The sequence below is a fragment of the Sminthopsis crassicaudata genome, chromosome 3 (assembly GCF_048593235.1).
Source record: "Sminthopsis crassicaudata isolate SCR6 chromosome 3, ASM4859323v1, whole genome shotgun sequence".
Lineage (NCBI taxonomy): Eukaryota > Metazoa > Chordata > Mammalia > Dasyuromorphia > Dasyuridae > Sminthopsis > Sminthopsis crassicaudata.
In genome coordinates, this window is record NC_133619.1 from 88827744 (window position 1) to 88846357 (window position 18614).

Consider the following 18614-nt stretch of genomic DNA (forward strand, 5'->3'; position numbering starts at 1 on the left):
GGGGTGAGGGGCTGAACCGGGGGCCCGGGACTCCGCTGGCGAGCTGCCCCTCACGCATACCGCGGTTCTCAGAGACATCGCCGCCCTAGCTTTAGACCAGAGCGGTCGGCAGGGGGGCAGAAGGGGGAGAGGGGGAGGGCGACACCCCCGACAAAGTGGGCAGCCAGCTGATTCTAGGCCCGCTCCCCTACGACTGGAGAAACTTCGGCCCAGCAGTCGGATTCTAAGCGAGGCTGGGACGCCTCTTCACAGTTCTGGCGCCCCCGGGAGGGGGTGGGGGTGGGGAAGGAGGGGAAGGCTGGTCCCGCCCCTTCTCTTCTTACTCCTCCCCCTACCCTCCACGTGGTCTCGAGCGCCTAGTCCTCACGCTCCAAAGCGCGTGGGCGGCGGCCTGGGCTTGGGGCAGACGCTGCAGCAGCTCGGCGGCGGCGTTGGCAGCAGCGCGGAAGTGAAGGTAGCGGCGGCTGAGGGTAACGGCGGCGCCTGCGCTTGTCAGGTGGGTCTCGGAAGCACATCAGAGTGTAGCTTCCCATATGGTCTAGCGGTTAGGATTCCTGGTTTTCACCCAGGCGGCCCGGGTTCGACTCCCGGTATGGGAATCTCAGTTTTTTCTTTTTAAATTACTCAGAATTTTTTTTTTTTAATCCTTTAGGGCCCCAAACCAGCATTTCTTCGCTCTTTTTCTAGTTTTAGAAATCCAGCGTTCACTGAAGCATTCGGAGCCAGAGGTGCGCGCAGGGAATAGTGGGGCTAGGTCCTTGGGCTTCACAGGACCAGAACTAGGGGGAGGGTAGTTAGTCAGTTTCACTTGGTCAGTTTCATTTGCCGGGAATATCCCCTCCCTTCGGCCCTCTGAGCTGTAGTTTTCCACCGCTTTGGGAGGTGATTATTAACCCGAGCTTGGAGTTCTCTCTCCTCCCTTTCTCCCAGGCCAAGTGTTTCACAAGTGACGCGAGGCGTGTTTTCATCCCCACCCCTCTCAGCTGACCCGTGCGGTGCCTTCTTCGGGAAGATAGTTTCTAAAGTTGGTCTCCCTCCTTAAAAAAAAAAAAAAAAAAGTACCGTACAGAAAGTATGAAAAGAGCTCTCTTCTGTCCCTCGAGGCCGTGGGAGTGAGTCGTGTCCCTGGGGTTTCGAGTCGGGAGTTTCCCAGGACTTTTCCCCGACCAGAAAGGGTGTTTGCATTTGGCCGGAGTTGGGACGTCCCCTCGGGGTTGCTTTCCTGTAAATTCATCTACATGTCAATTCCAGATTGGCTGCTATGGGGCCTGATGATGTTTATCACGTCCTAACTAGCCCTGGGGTCCTGCTTTGGCTTGGCCATGGAAACAGACAAAAAGACAAAATAAAAAACCCCGGACTGTGGTAACTTTGCTTCACTGCTTGAACTTGACCTTGCCACTTAGTGCCCGGGAGTAGTGCCTGACTTCAAGAAATACATCTTGAACTTGTTTTTGATTTGAGGGAAGAGGCTAATCAAAATTAGGAATGTTCTGTTAGAGACAGAAGAAAAATACCATGATGTGTGATGCTTGTTTCTAACCTCATCCAAGGGCCCTGAGAGTTTGAGGATCACATGTTCAAAAAACACACACCAAAAACACATGGAGTGGGGGTGGGGCTGTGTACTGGAAAGGAGAAAATTGGCAGAAGACTGGGGAGGGGATGTTAAAACAAAGTTTCACTGTATTTTTAAATATAGAGGCCCTGTGTTTATTACAAAGAAGGGGCAGCTGTGTCAGCATGTGAGCTGCAAATGAAACAAAAGGGTTATCTTAAATTCGGGCAGAAATTAGAAAATGGGATTAGCTCCCATGTTTAGTCTAAGGTCTCAAGGGACAGAAGGAAGAGAGTGACTTTTCTTGTGGTAAGTGTCATTACGAAGTGCTGGAGTTTTGCTTGTCAGCATTTCTGTTTCTAAACATTTCTGAATTGTTTGTATTTGCCCTGCTGAGAAGACAGTTTTTTAGTTTTTGAACGAAATCCGGTCGAATCATTTGAATTCTGAAGTGTTTAATTCATCTAATTTTAAAAAAGTTTTCCATAAGTAAAAACAATACTTAAAAAAGAGTTTTGAAGTGAGCTGACTAATGTATTCCGGGAATATTTTGATTCCCACAAACACGTCTGTTTTGGGGGAAATTATCTTCTCTGTGTTGTAAGAACTTAAAAATGAATATAATGCATTTCACCTGCATACATGTTATTGCCCAAATTATTAGACTGCTTTCAAAGTTAAGGAAGGCAAACTAGCCTTGTTTAGATACCATCAAGAAGGCAATTTTCTATAGAGTAAATGTTTTCTTTTTTTGTCATAACAGTAATAATCAGTACAAAATGATGCTGAAAAAGCTTTTTATTTTGCAACATTAAGTTTGAAAACCTCTCCTTAGTATGATAAAACAGGTTAAAAATAGTTCTAGAGGGACATAAACATCAAATTTATCATACAAAAATTCCCATTACCAGAAGTGATGGTTTGAAATCCACTGACTATTATCAGGGAATGTGCCTTTGATCTTGGCTGGTATTGATAAATTTTGTAAGGAGTTGTTCATGCTTTGCACATGTAGTTTCCAAAGAAATACTTTTAGAAGATGATTGTGTATTTGGGGGGCATGGAATAACCCAGGGCCATGAAATTGTGATACTAAATGGATGATATGAATGGAATCAGCAATTCTCATTAATATTAAAAGTAATCAATTCTGTTGATTTATGCTGTTGGGCTATCATTAAACATTTACTAAGCATCAGGCACATGGATACTAATGATGCAAAGATAAAAATAAATCAGTCCTTGTTCCCCAGGAACCTATAAATTCTATAGGAAAGATAGAACTACACATATAAGGATATACATTGCAATTTGTGTGGGGAGATAGTAGTTAATGGATGAGGAGGCAAAAGACTTCTAAAAAGTAGTTTTTAGTTTAACTGTGATGGAAAGGAAGGCTTTTGAGAGTGGGAGGTGGAAAGGAGTGCATTCCAGGCCTCGGAGGGGAGGGACAGTCTGTGCAAAGACACAAAGATGGCCAGCCAATGGAATGTGTGTGAAGATTAGCAAAGCTAGTTTGGATGAACTGAGGAGTTTGAAGGGAAACAGTAATGCATTAAAAAACAAAACAAAAACAAACCTTGGGAAAAGGTATGTGGGAGCCAGGATATGAAAGACTTTAAATATTAGAAAGGTTTCTATTTAATCCTAATGTGAATATAGAACCAATGGAGTTTGAGTTAGTGATGTGGTTATATATCTGTACTTTAAAAATAATAATTTTGGCAGTTGTGCATGGAATGTTTTGGAGAGGGGTTAGTGCAGTCATAAGCTGATATAAAAAGTTGAAAAGGAGGAAAAAAGTATTAATTAAAATAAGGTATTGATTTTTAAAAGTTATCTCGTATGAAAGAGAATTAGGTATCATAAATAGTGCAGTGTGTAACCTGGCTTTTTTGACCCACATTTCTTTGTTGAATCTATTTGTCCAGTTGTGGCTCCTATTCTAGTTTTTGCAGCATGAATTAGCTGTGAACATCATTTCAATGTGCTCTACTGGCTTGGTTTGCCAATAGAATGTAGTGACTGAACTATAAGAAGTTTGGAGCTTGATCTTCACTAGGGTCTCTGACCCTGTCTGATGACTGGTTTCTAACATGCCTTTCTCTTTTTGGCATGTAGTCTTGGTCTGCCTAGTGGCTACCATTCCTTTTTTCTTTTAATTTCTATAGAAAGTTATCTTCTAGGCCATTAGAGAAGCTTCCAATGTAGGTTTCTCCCACTTTAAGAATGAATTAAAAAAAAAAAAAACAAACAAAAAAAATCCCTGAGTTTATGAAGCAAATAATTTCAAATCATTCACATATAGAAAAGGTTATAACTGCTTTTTTGAAATGTCAGGTTCCCCTTTGCCTAAAGAGCTATAAAACATACCTTTTGATCCAGTGGTATTTACTGGGTCTGTATTTCAGAGATCATATTAGAGGGAAAAGAACCCATGTGCAAAAATGTTTATAGCAGCTCTTTGTAGTAGTAATGAGTTGGAAAATGAAGGGATGCCCATCGGCTAGGGAATGGCTGAATAAGCTATAGGATATGACTAAATATTGTAGTATAAGAAATGATTAACAGGCTGATTTCAGAAAAGCCTGGAAAGATATACAAGAATTGCTTCAAGTGAACAGAATCAGGAGAACACTGTAACAAGATTATATGGTAATTAACTTTGATAGATTGAATTTTTTCCATTCCAATGACTTGTGATGAAAAATGCTATCTGTATACAGAGATATTTGGAAACCGAATAAGAATACAATTTTTTTGTTTGCATTTTCTTAGGATTTTTCCCTTTTCTGATTTTTTTTCCCCAAACCTAACTCACATGGAAATATATTTAAAATGACTCTAGGGGCAGCTAGGTGGCGCAGTGGATAGAGCACCAGCCTTGAATTCAGGAGGACTGGAGTTCAAATCTGGTCTCAGACACTTAACACTTCCTAGATGTGTGACCCTGAGCAAGTCACTTAACCCCAGCCTCAGGGGGGAAAAAATGACTACATTGATTGTAAAAGTATAACATTAGATTGCTTGCTATCTTGGGGAGAAAGGAAATAATTGGAAAAAAATTACTATTGAGGAAAAAAAAGTCAGGCTCCTTAACACTTTTTTTTTTTTTTTTTTTGGTAAGAGTTAAATTCATGGAGCTGATGAGATCTTCTGATGAAGTAGTATAAAGGGAGAAGAGGGCCCAGGACAGAATTCTCAAGCTATATTCAAATGATTGTTAAGTAGTTTTTCAGTTGGGTCCAATTCTTGGTGACCCCATTTGCAGTCCAGCAAACTAGGTTAGCTGACTTGCCCAGGTCATACAGTTATAAGTGTTTGAGGCTGAATTTTGAATTCAGGTTTTGAAATCAGGTTTTACCTTATCCCAGGACTTCATCCATTGCATCACCTAGCTACTCAGAAATAGGATAGAGGAAGACCAGGAGCCCAAAGACAGAACTCTAAGGGTGTGATCTAGAGGAGAATCCAGCAAAGGAGACAGAAGGAGCAGTCAGATGAGAGAGTTCAGAAACCTGGAGAGATGAGAGTATCAGGGCAGATACTCTGTGTCCAGCAAGGTTAGAGGCTGCGGGGGGTGTGTGTGTCTTTACTGGGGTTACAACCATTAATGGTGCTGTTTTTCGGGGGTCTGTTCTGGATATTGCTTCTCTTCTCCTTGGTACTGCTCCCTACCTTTGGGCAGAGATTTTAGCAGCTTCCACGGTTTAGTAATCATCTCTAGGTTGATGATTCTCAGCTCTGTTTATCCAGCTCTAACTTCTGATCTCCAGTCTTGCATTTAACTGCCTATTGTATGTTTCAAACTTGGTATTTCTTAAACACTCAACATGCTCAAAATTGAACTCAATAATGTGCATGTGCAGAAATGTTTGTGGCAGCCCTTTTTGTAGTGGCAAGAAACTGGAAACTGAGTGGCTGCCCCCATCAGTTGGAGAATGGCTGAATAAATTATGGTATTTGAATATTATGGGATATTATTATTTTATAAGCAATGATCAGCAGGGTGATTTCAGAGAGGTCTGGAGAGACTTACATGAACTGATGCTGAGTGAAATGAGCAGGACCATTGTACATACCATATGTGATAATCAATTCTGATGGAATTCTTTAACAATGAGATGATTCAGGCCAATTCCAATACACCTGTGATGGAGAGAGCCATTTGCACCCAGAGAAAGGATTGTTGGGACTGAGTGTAGATCATAACATAGTATTTTCACTTTTTGTTATCGTTTGCTTGCATTTTGTTTTTCTCATTTTTTTCCTCTTTCATCTGATTTTTCTTCTTCAGCATAATTGTGGAAATATCTACAGAAGATTGCACATGTTTAACATATATTGGATTGCTTACCCTCTGAGGGAGGGGGTGGGGAGAAGGGAGGGAAAAAATTTGAAACAGTGTTTTGCAGGGGTGAATGTTGAAAACTTAATTTGCATTTGTTTTGAAAATTAAAAGCTTTTAAAAAAATAAACAAAAACCAAAACTGAACTTATTTTCTCCTCAAATCTCCTCCCTTTTGACCTTTTCTTATTACAATCTATGGTACCAATAGCCAGTCACCTTTTCCATCTAATTGATAGGACCTGGATTCCTCCCTCCCTTCCCCACCCTCTTTTCATCTGTCATTGTTACCTATTGTTTCTCATGTATTCATTACACTAGCACCACCCTAGGGTCACTGCCAGTATGGTGCTTACTTGGGCTATGGAAGTAACCTTTTTACTGATCTCCCTGCTTCATGTCTCCTCCCACCATAGTCTGTCTTCTATTCAGCTAGCAAATTAATCATCATAAAGAGCAAGCAGACTAAATATCGTCATTCCAAACAAACATAAAATTCTCTGGTGTTCAAAGATACTCACTCTTTTATAACCTGGCTCCTTCCTTACTTCCTAGTCATGCTATACCTTATTTATCTTCACCTGAGTGGCTTTCTTGCTATTTGTGGAACCCTTGAATCAGTAAACATTTATTAAGTATCTCCTATGTGCCAGGGCAGCTAGGTGGCATACTGGAAAGAGTATAGGCTCAGTCATCAGGAGAAAATACTTGGCCTCAATGTGTTTACAGTCTAATGGGGAGAACTGCGCAGCAAAGTAGGGAAAACTAGCATAAAAGGGGGCATGATAGAAAAGTCAGAAATCCCAAAACAATGTAGTCAAGTAAGAAGTGAGATGTTATGATTTGAGCTCTCTCCTTAAGTAGAGGTTTTTGGAGTATTTAACTCCACCTTCCAGTGTGTGAGCCTTCTACTCTAGGTGGAGTGCCAAGGCTTGATGGGATCTTGCAAGAAGATATGTTTTTTTCAAGTAGTTTATTTTTCCAAATGCATGTAAAGATACTTTTCAATATTTATTTTTACAAAACTGTTGTAAAAAATTTCCCCCTTTTAAACATTTTCATATTTGTCATGTTGTGCAAGAAAAATGACCAAAAGGGGGAAAAATAACAGGAGAAAGTAGTTTCACCTTTTTGTTTATTTGGTTTTATTTTCTATTCTCCAATTCACACTCACTCTCCATAGTTCTGTCTCTGGATGTAGATGGCATTTTCTATCACAAGTCTAATGGAATTGCCTTAAATCACCACATTGCTGAAAAGAACCAAGTCTGTAGCAGTTGATCTTTACGATAATCTTGCTCTTATTGTGTACAATGTTCTCCCGTTTCTGCTCACTTACTTCACTCAGCATCAGTTCCTATAAGTTTTTCTAGACTTTTCTGAAATCATCCTGCTAATCATCCTTTCTTATAGAACAATGATACTTCATTATTCATTTACTTCTTAAACAGTAAATTATTCAGGCATTCCCCAACTGATGGGCAGGATGATGCTTTTAATGAGTTTTCTGGATATCCATAGAAAGGTGAGAAAAGTCCACTGTAATGCAGCCAGGTTAGGCATGAGAGAGATGGAACTGTTGCAGTTCATGGTTCCACTCATTCCGAAGGACAGAGGATGATCAAGAGGTGGGATCTTGTAGGACATTCACCAACTCTTTATATTGCTCTCCTCGCTACCTTATGAAAGAAGTCTTTCCTGATCTCCTAATGTTAGTGCCTTCCTTTAAAAAAAATTTTTTTTTCCTTTTCAATTTTGTTGTACATAATTATATTCATATTGTCTCCTCTATCAATATATCCAGGAAGATATAGTATAGTAAAGGTTTGTAATGGAGAATGGTGGGAAATAAGTCTAGAAAAAATAGGTGAAACCCATTTTGGAAGACTTTGGATCTGTGCTTAACAAATTGGGTCATTCATTCAATAAGCAGGAGCTTGGGAAATTTTTTCATTTAAGATAGTGATATGATCAAAGTGAGATTTTGGGGAAGATTATTCTGGTAGGTAGTATGCTGAATTGAATTAGAAGTGGAGGCATTGAGATGGAGAAACTCAAATGATAGCAATACTTCATGAAGGAGGTAATAGACATAGAATGAGAGCAACATAATTGAACTTGGTAAATGATTAGGCAATGAAAAGAGGAAGTATTCAGAGATGGCTGTGTACATTATAAGACTGACTAAGAAAATGGTGGTGCATTACAACTAATATATAACTATATAGCTCGTGTGTGTGTGTGTGTGTGTGTGTGTGTGTGTGTGTGTGTGTGTGTGTGTGTGTGTGTGTAATTAGCTCATTTTAAGCCTGGGGACTTCTTGGGTTTACATGATTCCCTCCTGTGCTGCTTAAAGTTAGAACAGTCACAATCATTGGGAGACCCTAGTTAGAAATTTTATAACATATATATAAGCAGAAGTTTCCCTTTTCCTTAATTTTACCAATAAGTATCTCTGGTTAATCCCTGGCATTTCTGTGTTTGAGGCAAAATTCAGGATATTGTAAACATTTGGGTAATGAATTGTATTTAGTATGCAAGTATTTCTATATCTCTATGTGTGCATGTGTGTGCACATAGGCACATATGCATACAAGCACACATGTGCACATGACACACACACATCTGCTGGTAGATAGGCAAGAAGTCTTTGAGCAGTGGGTACAGCTGAAGTTGGCCCAAGTCTTTTGCTGTAAGATGCCTGTAAAGCTGACCGTCCCCCTTGATGCCATTTTCCCCTGCTACAGTTTAGGTTTACTTTGTGTTGCTCTTTTCATGCCAGTACAACTCACCCTAATGTTTTGATGGTAAAACTGGAGCAAATTTTATACAGATTGAAATAGTTGACACTGCCACCTCGTGGCCAAAATTATGATTTAAATGTTTACATAAAAACATCTAAAAATTAACTTATGTTATGAATTCCATCTTTGTTTTATGTATGGTACTTGAAAGCAACAACACATTTCTTGTAAAATTATATTTTAGACCCAACATTTATAATATCACTTAGCCAAGAATTAAATAAGAGGTTAATCTTCAACCCAGAGCCCCCTATATTGGAATCATTTATATACTCAGAGAAGAGAAGCCCCCTATGATTCTGTATTTCTTTAATGTTTCAATTATCTATGGGGTAGATAATAAATACAGTTTGTGATCTCTAGGATATAATAGATAAGCTCTGTCGGGATTACTGTGGCCAAAAAAATTCATTATCCTTCAGCCATCTTGATGACAGAACTCTGTTGAATGTAGGTAGACTGGATGTTGGAGCTCTGGGATTAAAGCATTTTCAATTTAATGGGCTATATTAGAGCTTCCAGTGGGCTGTTATAGCCAATGAGACATTGGACTAGAATTTTAAGATGGTAGAGTAGGGTAAAGCTGTACTGTATAAAATAGTAAAATCAAATTTAACAATGAAAAGTTGTCCTGCATCCCTTTTTGAAATTGTCTAAAGTACTTAATAGACCTATGGCATTTTTTTTTTCTTAGAATTGTATTCAGTGTTTATACTCTTGTGATTCTGCTTTGAACCAATATATCTCTGTTTAGAAGGGCAATCTACTTGAACAAATTAATGGTAAACTTGCTATGGGTCAAAATTATAGAGTAATGGTAAAAACCCTAGTTCTCTGAGGAAATGATTTAGTTATTAACCTTGCAAAATAAAGTGTTTAACACGTGCTCCATTGGATAATAGCATCTATAATGTTCTAACGTGCTGTTAAATTTTTTGTAATGACAAGAGTGAGACATAGAGACTTTTATAAGACATTTAGTCTTTGAAATTTATTCCTCAGGTACTAGTAAAGCTACAGAGAAGCAGGTATATTGAGGTAGTATTCAGGATTTAATCATTGTAATTTCATTCAGAACCCTACATGGAAGCCAGTGAAGAGCAGAACAAATGAACTATTAATTGGATTACCAGATACTTCAGATTTGTAAAGATACTTTATTAGCAAGGTATGGAAGTGATTCTTTGGGTTCTTGATATGCTTGCTGATTGGCAAGCCCACAAGTGATCCTGGATCCAAGGTTCAAGCCATCTGGGAATATGATGGGAGATTACAGAGAAGAGGCTAAGAGAGCTTGGAAAGTACACCACCCATGGAGCCTGCAGTACAGTGTTAATTTTTTTTTCCATCTATACTAAGTCTTGGTGTCGGGGAGAGTCATTCAAAAATTTGATCTACATCAGTAGGGAAGGAGTGTATAAAATACTAAGAGGCTTGGAAAAACATTTAAGTTATATTTTAAAACAATCATTGTCACTGTTAAAGGAAATATAAATGTGCCACTGTGGAATTTATTGCTCAATAAATTCTACATAATTTTCTACTAACCCCCTCTAGATTCAGATTGAATCCTCCTTGGGGACAAAGAAAAAGAAGTGAAAACAAAGGATATAGTGACTCTGTGAGTATCTTTAAAAATTATTTTTCCTGTTCAAAAACAGCTTTTAAAACATTGTCCTTTTACATTTGGAACATGATCATCTGCAGAGTCATTTTAAGATAAAAAGTAAGAAAAAGAAGATTATATTTAAAAAAAAAAAAAGAAAGAAAAAACTTGAGTTACATAGTTTTCCTTCTGAACTGGTGCATTTAAAAATGTACTGATATTCTTTTTTTTTTCCCCCTCATATCTTACTCACTAATCCACTTTTATCCTCACATTTTGTAACAAATATGTAAGCAAAATAAATATATAGCCACATATGAGGAAGGTTATCTCATTTTGTATTGCTGTCCATCACTTCCTTGTTAAGATGTGGGATGCTTCATCTTGAGTCTTTTGGAGTTAAAATTGATTACTGCTTTATTCAGAGATTGGTGGTTTTTCAGAATTGTTTCCCACACATTGTGGTCATTCTGTAAAGTGATCTTCTCTGTTTCACTTCATATTTCTTAATGAGTCCAAAAAATTCCATTACATTTATTTAACACAATTTGTTCTTCTATCCCCGAATTGATGGGCCCCCATTTTATTTACAATGCCCAAATTTTTACAACAAAAATTGCTGCCAGTGTTCTTATTTGTTTAGATTCTTTTCTTCTATCCTTGATAATCTTGTTGAATTCTACAGTGTTTTCCATAATGGCTTTTTAGATTCATAGCTCCAAAAGGAGTACTTTTTCAACAATTGCCATTTTCCTCTTTTGCAATTGTTGTTAGTCTGATGAGTTTCACTTTACATTTCTTTTATTATTAGTGATTTAGAATAAAGGTGTCAGATTCTTGGAGTTTGCAAAATTCCCGAGTGAGTTCTGGGTTAAAAGTTTTTTAAAAAGATAAATTCTATTATCTTCTCTTAGTGATATTGATAAAAGATATCACTTTTTTTTTTTAACCTTCTAATTTTATGCTAGTATTCCTTTATGATTCTATAGGAAAATATTTGATGTTATTGTGACCCTTTATTATTATAGGATATTTGAAATTTATTGTGAAATTTGGTATAAGATGTTAGAGCTAAATCTGATTTCTGCCAGATTATTTTTCAATATTCCTAATAGTTTTTGAGAAATATCATCTTTATATAACCTAATAATTGGTGTCCTTAGGTTTATTGAACACTATGCTACTATTATATTGTTTCTGAGTCTCATTTGCCAACCTATTCCATTGGTCACTTCTATTTTTAATCAGTATCATTTTGCAACTTTTTTCATTAATAATTTTTATTAATACACATTTCTTAAAAATGTCAAATCAATTACTGCTTTAATAAAATTTTATTTAACTTGTTCTTTGAATTTTTTTCTGGTGGGAGGAGATACAGATGAAAAGGTGTGAGATAGGGCAGATAAATGAGATGAGGTCTAGGAACATTTGGGGTAAAGTTTATTGGCACATAGTTAATGTCTATAGAAATCTGAATAAACTATTAGCATTAGGTGATTAACTTTGGTTTTTGAGTTTCATAGTTTTATTATGTCGAATTTGTGTTCAAGATTTTGTTCTGAAAAGTAATTTTAATTTTGATTTAACTCTTGACAATAGTGATTTTTATATCTCACAAGACTTATGTGGGCAGAAATTTAAATATGCCTGATTTTTTAAACTTAATTTTTGAATAGAGTTCTTAATAAAAAAATATTTGATTATTTTATCATCAGATGTCTTTAAGGCAGAACTCTTTTTGATCAGGAATTTTAAGAGCATTTACTTGTATCCTATTCTTATCACTTTTAAAAAAAATGTATTATGGGAAGGACTGATGATGATTCTAATTGATTAAAGAGAGCTGTTTGGATGGGGTCTGTTCATTAATGAATAGTCTCTCTTCATTATTCACTTGCTACTACTAGCTAACATAGCTTGTCCAGGATCACACGGACAGGATATGAGGATGGATTGTAAACCTGGTCATCCTGATTTAAATGCAGCATCCTATTTCTTCAGCCAGCCTGCCTCTCAAATTCACAAACTAAGAAAACAAAGCCCCTCACTAAAGGGATGTTTACTTTTATTTTTTATTATTTTATTTTATTTTTTATGTGTTTCAAAGGTAAATGAACTCAATATAAAGGATTAAGATAGCAATTTGGAAAATTGAAGCCTCTCAATATTTTCCCCCTAATTAACCAAAATCTTTTCTCTTCCCCCACCCTGATAGAGGAAAAAAAAAAAAACAATCTTTATAACAAGAAAACAAATTTCTGCATTGCTCATGTCCAGAAAATGTCTCATTCTGCATTGAGTCCATCTCCTTTTAATTGCTGTTTTTTCCTCACTTTACTCCCTGTAATAGAATTCAAAAAGTCCTGCAAAGTTGCAGTTGTACCACATATTTTGTGAAGTTTTGCTTTCTTCTGTCATCTCCAAAAATTTATTTAAAAAAATTTTTTTTCCACCACAATCCAGGCTCCAGTTTTGACTTTTCCTATTCTTGCTCTGAACTTGTATTGTCATTTTTTGATAAAGCTATTTTTGTTGTCTGCCTTTTAAATTTTTTTAAACAAGCCTTTTTGGACATTGTTTTGGAGTTGAAATTCTTTTGTGGGGAGGTGGATAAGAGATTCATTTTGGTTGTGCCTCCTTTTGTACTTTATTCTTTTAGAATCTCTTTTTTGGGACAACTCCTGTATTGTTATACTAGACATCTCTGGTTATCATAAATTTTTAGATAATAGAATTACTTTCTCCCAAGATATTGGCTTCATCAAATATTTCTTTCTTGTGGGTCCAATAATATATACAGTTTTAAGAATTTTAGAATTTTCCTTTTCTGATCATAAGCCTTAGTTTTTTCCCATTAACTGTTCTTTAATCTCATTCATAGGCCCTTTTTCCTGTCTCATTACACTTATTCTTAGGATAATTTTATTTGCTTCCACCTGGTTCTATATATATGTAATTATGTTCTATAGCCAGCTTTAATTTTTTCCCTTGAATTCCATAACCTGTCCCTCTTTTACTAATAAGTTTCTGTGATAGTATCAGTGCTATTTACTGTGCCTTTGTTTGAAACTTCAGATTTCCTCTCTTGATTATCCTTCTCTTCCCAGGATTGATCATTTACTTGGCTACTTTTACATTATGTCTCATATGTATATTCTGATTGTTTTTCACTAACAATGCTACTGCCATAATTTGGGATCTTATTACCACTTGGCATTCCCCTCCCTCATCTATCCTTTACAGACTTATCAAAATTAACCTCCTATAGAACACACATGATTATTTTAATTCAGGCACCAGGAATAATAGAAGAGGTACTTTGGTCATAGAAGATATTTAATGTTTTGCAGATAAACAAAGGGGGAAATAAAAAAAAAGCAGATTTTTTTGGGGGGGTGGGTGGGAAGTAGTTAAACTTGGTTTTTAAACTTCAGGGAAGACAGAATATGAAAGTAGAGTTTCTGTTTGGGTTCAGGATAACTGGTGGAAATGCATGCTTTGGGACCAGGTGATAAACCACATATTTAGACACAGGGCAGGAGACTTATCCATTTTAATTCAGTTAAATTAATTAGATGGTTACAAAGGAACATCAACATCAGGTTTTTTTTAAACAAAATATTTTATTGAATGAACCAAGATGACCTAGGGCATTATCTAAAATCAGTAATACTTTAAATGCCATTTTGTTATTTTTCAATAGCTGGACTGTCTACAATAGCTGTCTTCAAAGATAGGTTTAGTCATCCAAGCTTTGTTAAATACCAAGAAACCATTTTCATCTATGCTTCTTAGCATGAGAATTTCAAGACTGATGAAGAAGTATTGCTTTTAAATTCCCATCTGCATTATCTCCAAACTTTCTTTCCTATAAATGGAATTTTTCAGAAGGCATCCTTTTACCAGAATAAACTTGTTCCATCCACTTTAAATATAATATTGATCATTGTATTCATTTTGTCAAAACATCAAAGTATTTAGCAGTGTTGTCCTCAGCTGTACTGGTGTCTTTCTAGTAATTTTAACATTCAATTGAACAATATTTTTAAAGTAATCATCCGAATCTTGCAGTAAAAGTTCATTCACTGTCTACTTCATTTCCATTTTCTTTCATGTCTTAATTAAACTTGAAGTTTTTGTCTGAATGACTCTTCTGTTAAGAAAGTGTTTGGATTACAGTCTTTAGTTCATACAATTACATTATTTTAACACTTTACATTGATATAGTTATTTGCAAACTACTCAAAAACTGATGCAACTGAGCCTTTTTCTTTTAGTCTTCATTTAATGACTAGCTCCTTATTATTATTTTTTTTTCCTGGTAGTGTTCTCATTTGAAGTAGTCTTCCTTTTATTCATTTTGTTAAGGCTCTTTTAGTAGAAATTAATAGCTGTTAGCAATATGCTTTGCAATAGCACATCACATTTACATGGATAAGAGTAAGCTGATACCATTGGTATGTTAAAATCCTCTACTGTCTTGCACAATTAATTAAATTTTGGTTTATGTTAAATGCAGCCTGCTTCTATTTTATAAGTTTCACTAAAATGAATTTCATATTATTCAAACTCACAATCACTTCTTAGTCATATTTCATTGTCTTTTGAAGTTGAGGTTGATCATTGCATTTATCATAGGTTTGGTATCTTTTCACTGTATTTACTTTTACATTACTGTGGTGTTATATAAATTGTTCCCTTGATGCAAATTTTCCTAAAATTTTCTAAATTTTTAACTTTTAAAGAAACAATATGTCTAATACTTAAGCAAAATAGACAGTATTATTCTATTTCATTTATAATTTGTGTAGCCATTTTCCAATTTATAGACATTAATTTGCTTTCATTGTTTGCTACCATAAAATATACACCTGTTGTACATATTATGTAATGTAATAATGCGTTAAAAATTCCATTGAATATTTTTATGTAGTTGAGACCTTTCAGTGTTAGAATGGGGAATAAGTTTTTCTAACAATTCCAAATTATTTTTCAGAAGAATTGAGCCTTTTAATGGTTCTACAATGTTCCTCTAACTCTTACAAACTTATTTTCATTTTGAAATTTTCTTTATCAGTCTGATGTGTTAAATAAAATGTCAGAACAAATATATTTAATCTTTGAGCTAACCACTAACTTTATCCTGTCTGGCAATGCAAAGAGCAGGAAGGACCTGGATCTTATTCTTGGTTTTGACACTCTAGCTTTGTGATCTTGAGCAAAATTTATGTAAAAATGAAAGATTGGATTTCATCACTTCTCATGCTGTGATTCCATTTAGTAGTTTATTGGAGCCACTGATAATACTAGGTTACAAAATTTACTGGTTGAACTTTTACTTCATTTCTCATTATCTCTGGTGCAGGTGCTAATAATGTCATTAAGTAAAAGTAGGATGAGAGGCCGAAAGACAAAGAGTGTGATACAGCATTTGGATAAAGCTGTAGGCTTTCAGGAATAAGAAAAAAAATCCAATTTGTAAACCACCAACTATCTTTAGGTACTGTTATGTTAAGATCTCAAACGGGATCTAAAAAGCAATTCTCCGAATGTGATTTTCATCACCTCAATTCTGAGTTTAGAAGTAATCCTCAGCAGCCATCTAGCTGGCCTATTCACCAACTGTCCTTGAGTGATCTTTCCAGCCTCCATTGGACATTCATCACTCCCTCTCCTGACCTCTACAGCCTAGCCAATCTGATCTTCTCTGTTTATCGTACTACACTACGCCTTCAGTCTTGATGTTTTTATGCTGGCTAGCCTTTTTTTTTGTTCCTGGAATGTATTCCCTCCCTCTTTCCACTTCATAAAAACCCTTTATTTTAAAATACAGATCAAAATGCATTATTTTTTAAAAATGAAGCTTCTTCTGATTCTTCCTAACTGCTAGTGTCTTCCCTTTAAAACAAATTTGTATTTAATTACTTTGTTTTCTTAGAAACATTATTGTATTCAAATATATGTTGTATATTTTTATTTGCACTTGTTTTTCATTTGAATATATTAGCTATAGTGCCTAGCAGATAGTAGGCACTTAATGCTTCTTGATTGACAGTGCCTTTGGGCCTAAAATAGATGTAATAAATTGGTCCAGATGAGGAAATAAGAGTATATATTTTGCTCTCTTTAGACACTTATACTATGCAACTTGGAGTAGTTTTATTCATCTGATTTCTAGAATAGCCAAGTTTAGCTTATCTTTAATCCTATTTTAAACTGTGGGACCTCAGTACTTAGATATCTTTATCTGGAGTGATGGTGAAGTTAAAAAAAAATTATATGTATATATATAATATATTTCTAAGCTCTGAGCTATTCTGAATTATAGGCAATGGAAAAAAACTCTTTGAAGGACAGGATTCCTTTGAAGGAAGGATTTTGTTCTAGGATTTACCCAACCACATTGTTTCTCAAAAATAGGGAAGAGAATTGGCTTTAAGGTGGGTATTGTGAACAAGATGTTCTCACAAAATTGGATTTCATTCTGAGAAAGAGTTTATAGGATTCACTAGATGGCAAGAAAGGACCTGTGATATAAAAAATAGTTAAGACCCCTCTGCCTTATATAGATAGACTTTTTCCCATCTGTTGTCATGTCTTTAATTAGCATCTCTGTTCAGATTTCTTCCAAAACTGTTTGCAGACTTCATTTTAATTAAATCTCAGTCTGGAATTTTTAGCTGCTTTTGTATGCCTTCCTGATAAAAAACCTTCAGTTGCTTTTTTGTTTGTTTTTGTTGTTAGAAGATGTTTAAAACAAAGATATGACATTGTTTAAAAAATTAAATTTTAAAATATATATTTTTTGACATCAGAATTTCTCCCTGCACTCCTTCCCCTCCCCTTAAAAAATGATTCCATTTAACAAATATTTGAAAGGAAAATGAAGAGTAAAAATCAGCAAAACTGATCAACACAAAATGTAGAAATATATGCCATCTTTCATATCTGTGGCTTCCAACCTCTGCAGAGAAGTCTTATGTCTTCTTTGGGGATATTTGTATACATAATAATTTTCTAACATTCATTTTCATTTTTTCCCATTTACATTATGGTAATTACTGTGCTTATTGTTTTCTTGGAATCCTTTGACTTTTCAAGTCTTTCCTAGGCTATCACTGATGGCTTGACTATATTCTTCTCCTTATCTTGACTCCTAGGGAAACTAGTCTAGCACTCCATTGTTCTCTTCTTTTGAGTTCTACTATCTACTGCCTTTTTATTCTACTGTCCTGCCTGAATCCACTACAAATTTGTTACATAACCTCAAATGGGCTCTTCACTGCTGTAAGGACATCCTTTTATGCCTCCCACTCGCCACAGCATTGTAAACCTTTTGATGAAAAAGCTACCTTTTAGCTGAGAATGCTGTCTCATATTTTAATGAAAAAGTGTAGGCCAACTGCAAAGGGTACTCCCCCTTGTCTCTTATTCAGATTCTCTCATCTCACATGAAGAGATGGCTTTCCCCCCCCTAAATAAAAGCTTTTTATTTTCAAAATACATGCAAAAATAGTTATCATTCACCCTTACAAAACTTATTGTTCCAGATTTTTCTCCCGCCCACCCTCCCTCTCCTAGATAGCAAGTAATCCAATATAGATTGGACATGTGCAATTCTTTTAAACATATTTCCACATTTATTATCTGGTACCAGAAAAATTAGATCAAGAGAAGAAAAAGTGAGAAAAAAACCCAAGCAAACAACTACAACAACAACAACAAAAAAAAGGTGAAAATACCGTTTTCAGTCTCCATAGATCTTTGTAAGTGCAAATGACTCCTCTCCATCACAAGTCTGTTGGAATTGGCTTGAATCTCCTTATTGTTGAAAAGAGCCATATTCATCCCAGTTGATCATCACATAACCTTATTGCTGTGCACAGTGTTCTCTTGGTTCTGTTCCTTTAGCATCAGTTAGTTCAAGAGAGATGGCCAATCTTCTACCTGCACAAATCCTCTCATTCCATCCCATCCTCAGCACATTTTCCCTTCTACTATTTTCACATCCTCACTCACCTTCAATCTTTGCTTGTCTCCGGATGATGCCCATGACTGCTCTAACCCCAGCCCTCCTTGATCCGTCCCTTCCTGATAGCTCTTGCATCTCTGTCCTTCTATTTGTAGCTAAATTCTCTGAGAAGACCTTGTGTGATAAGCACCTGCTTTACTTCCTTCTGCTCTCATTTTCCCTTTTACAGTCTAGTTCATCATTTAAATAAAAATTTCTCTCCAAAATTATGATTTACCTCTTTAATGGCCAAATCGAATGGTCTTTTTCTCAATTCTCATTTT

General features: G+C 35.9%; 1 protein-coding gene and 1 non-coding gene across 4 annotated transcripts in view; both read left to right on the plus strand.

Annotated features, from left to right (window-relative positions):
- The first annotated feature begins 309 nt into the window (after nucleotides 1–309).
- The window catches only part of ELF1 (E74 like ETS transcription factor 1), a 110163-nt gene continuing 91858 nt past the window's right edge, over nucleotides 310–18614 (plus strand). Inside the window, exon 1 of one of the 3 annotated variants that reach the window (XM_074299199.1) lies at nucleotides 310–496. The gene's annotated coding sequence lies outside the window, so the exon portion shown is untranslated. The remainder of the gene's footprint in view (nucleotides 497–18614) is intronic. The other 2 variants (XM_074299200.1, XM_074299201.1) reach the window with 2 other exon arrangements.
- Nucleotides 528–599, plus strand: TRNAE-UUC (transfer RNA glutamic acid (anticodon UUC)). The gene has a single exon. It is a non-coding gene; the product is annotated as a tRNA-Glu (tRNA).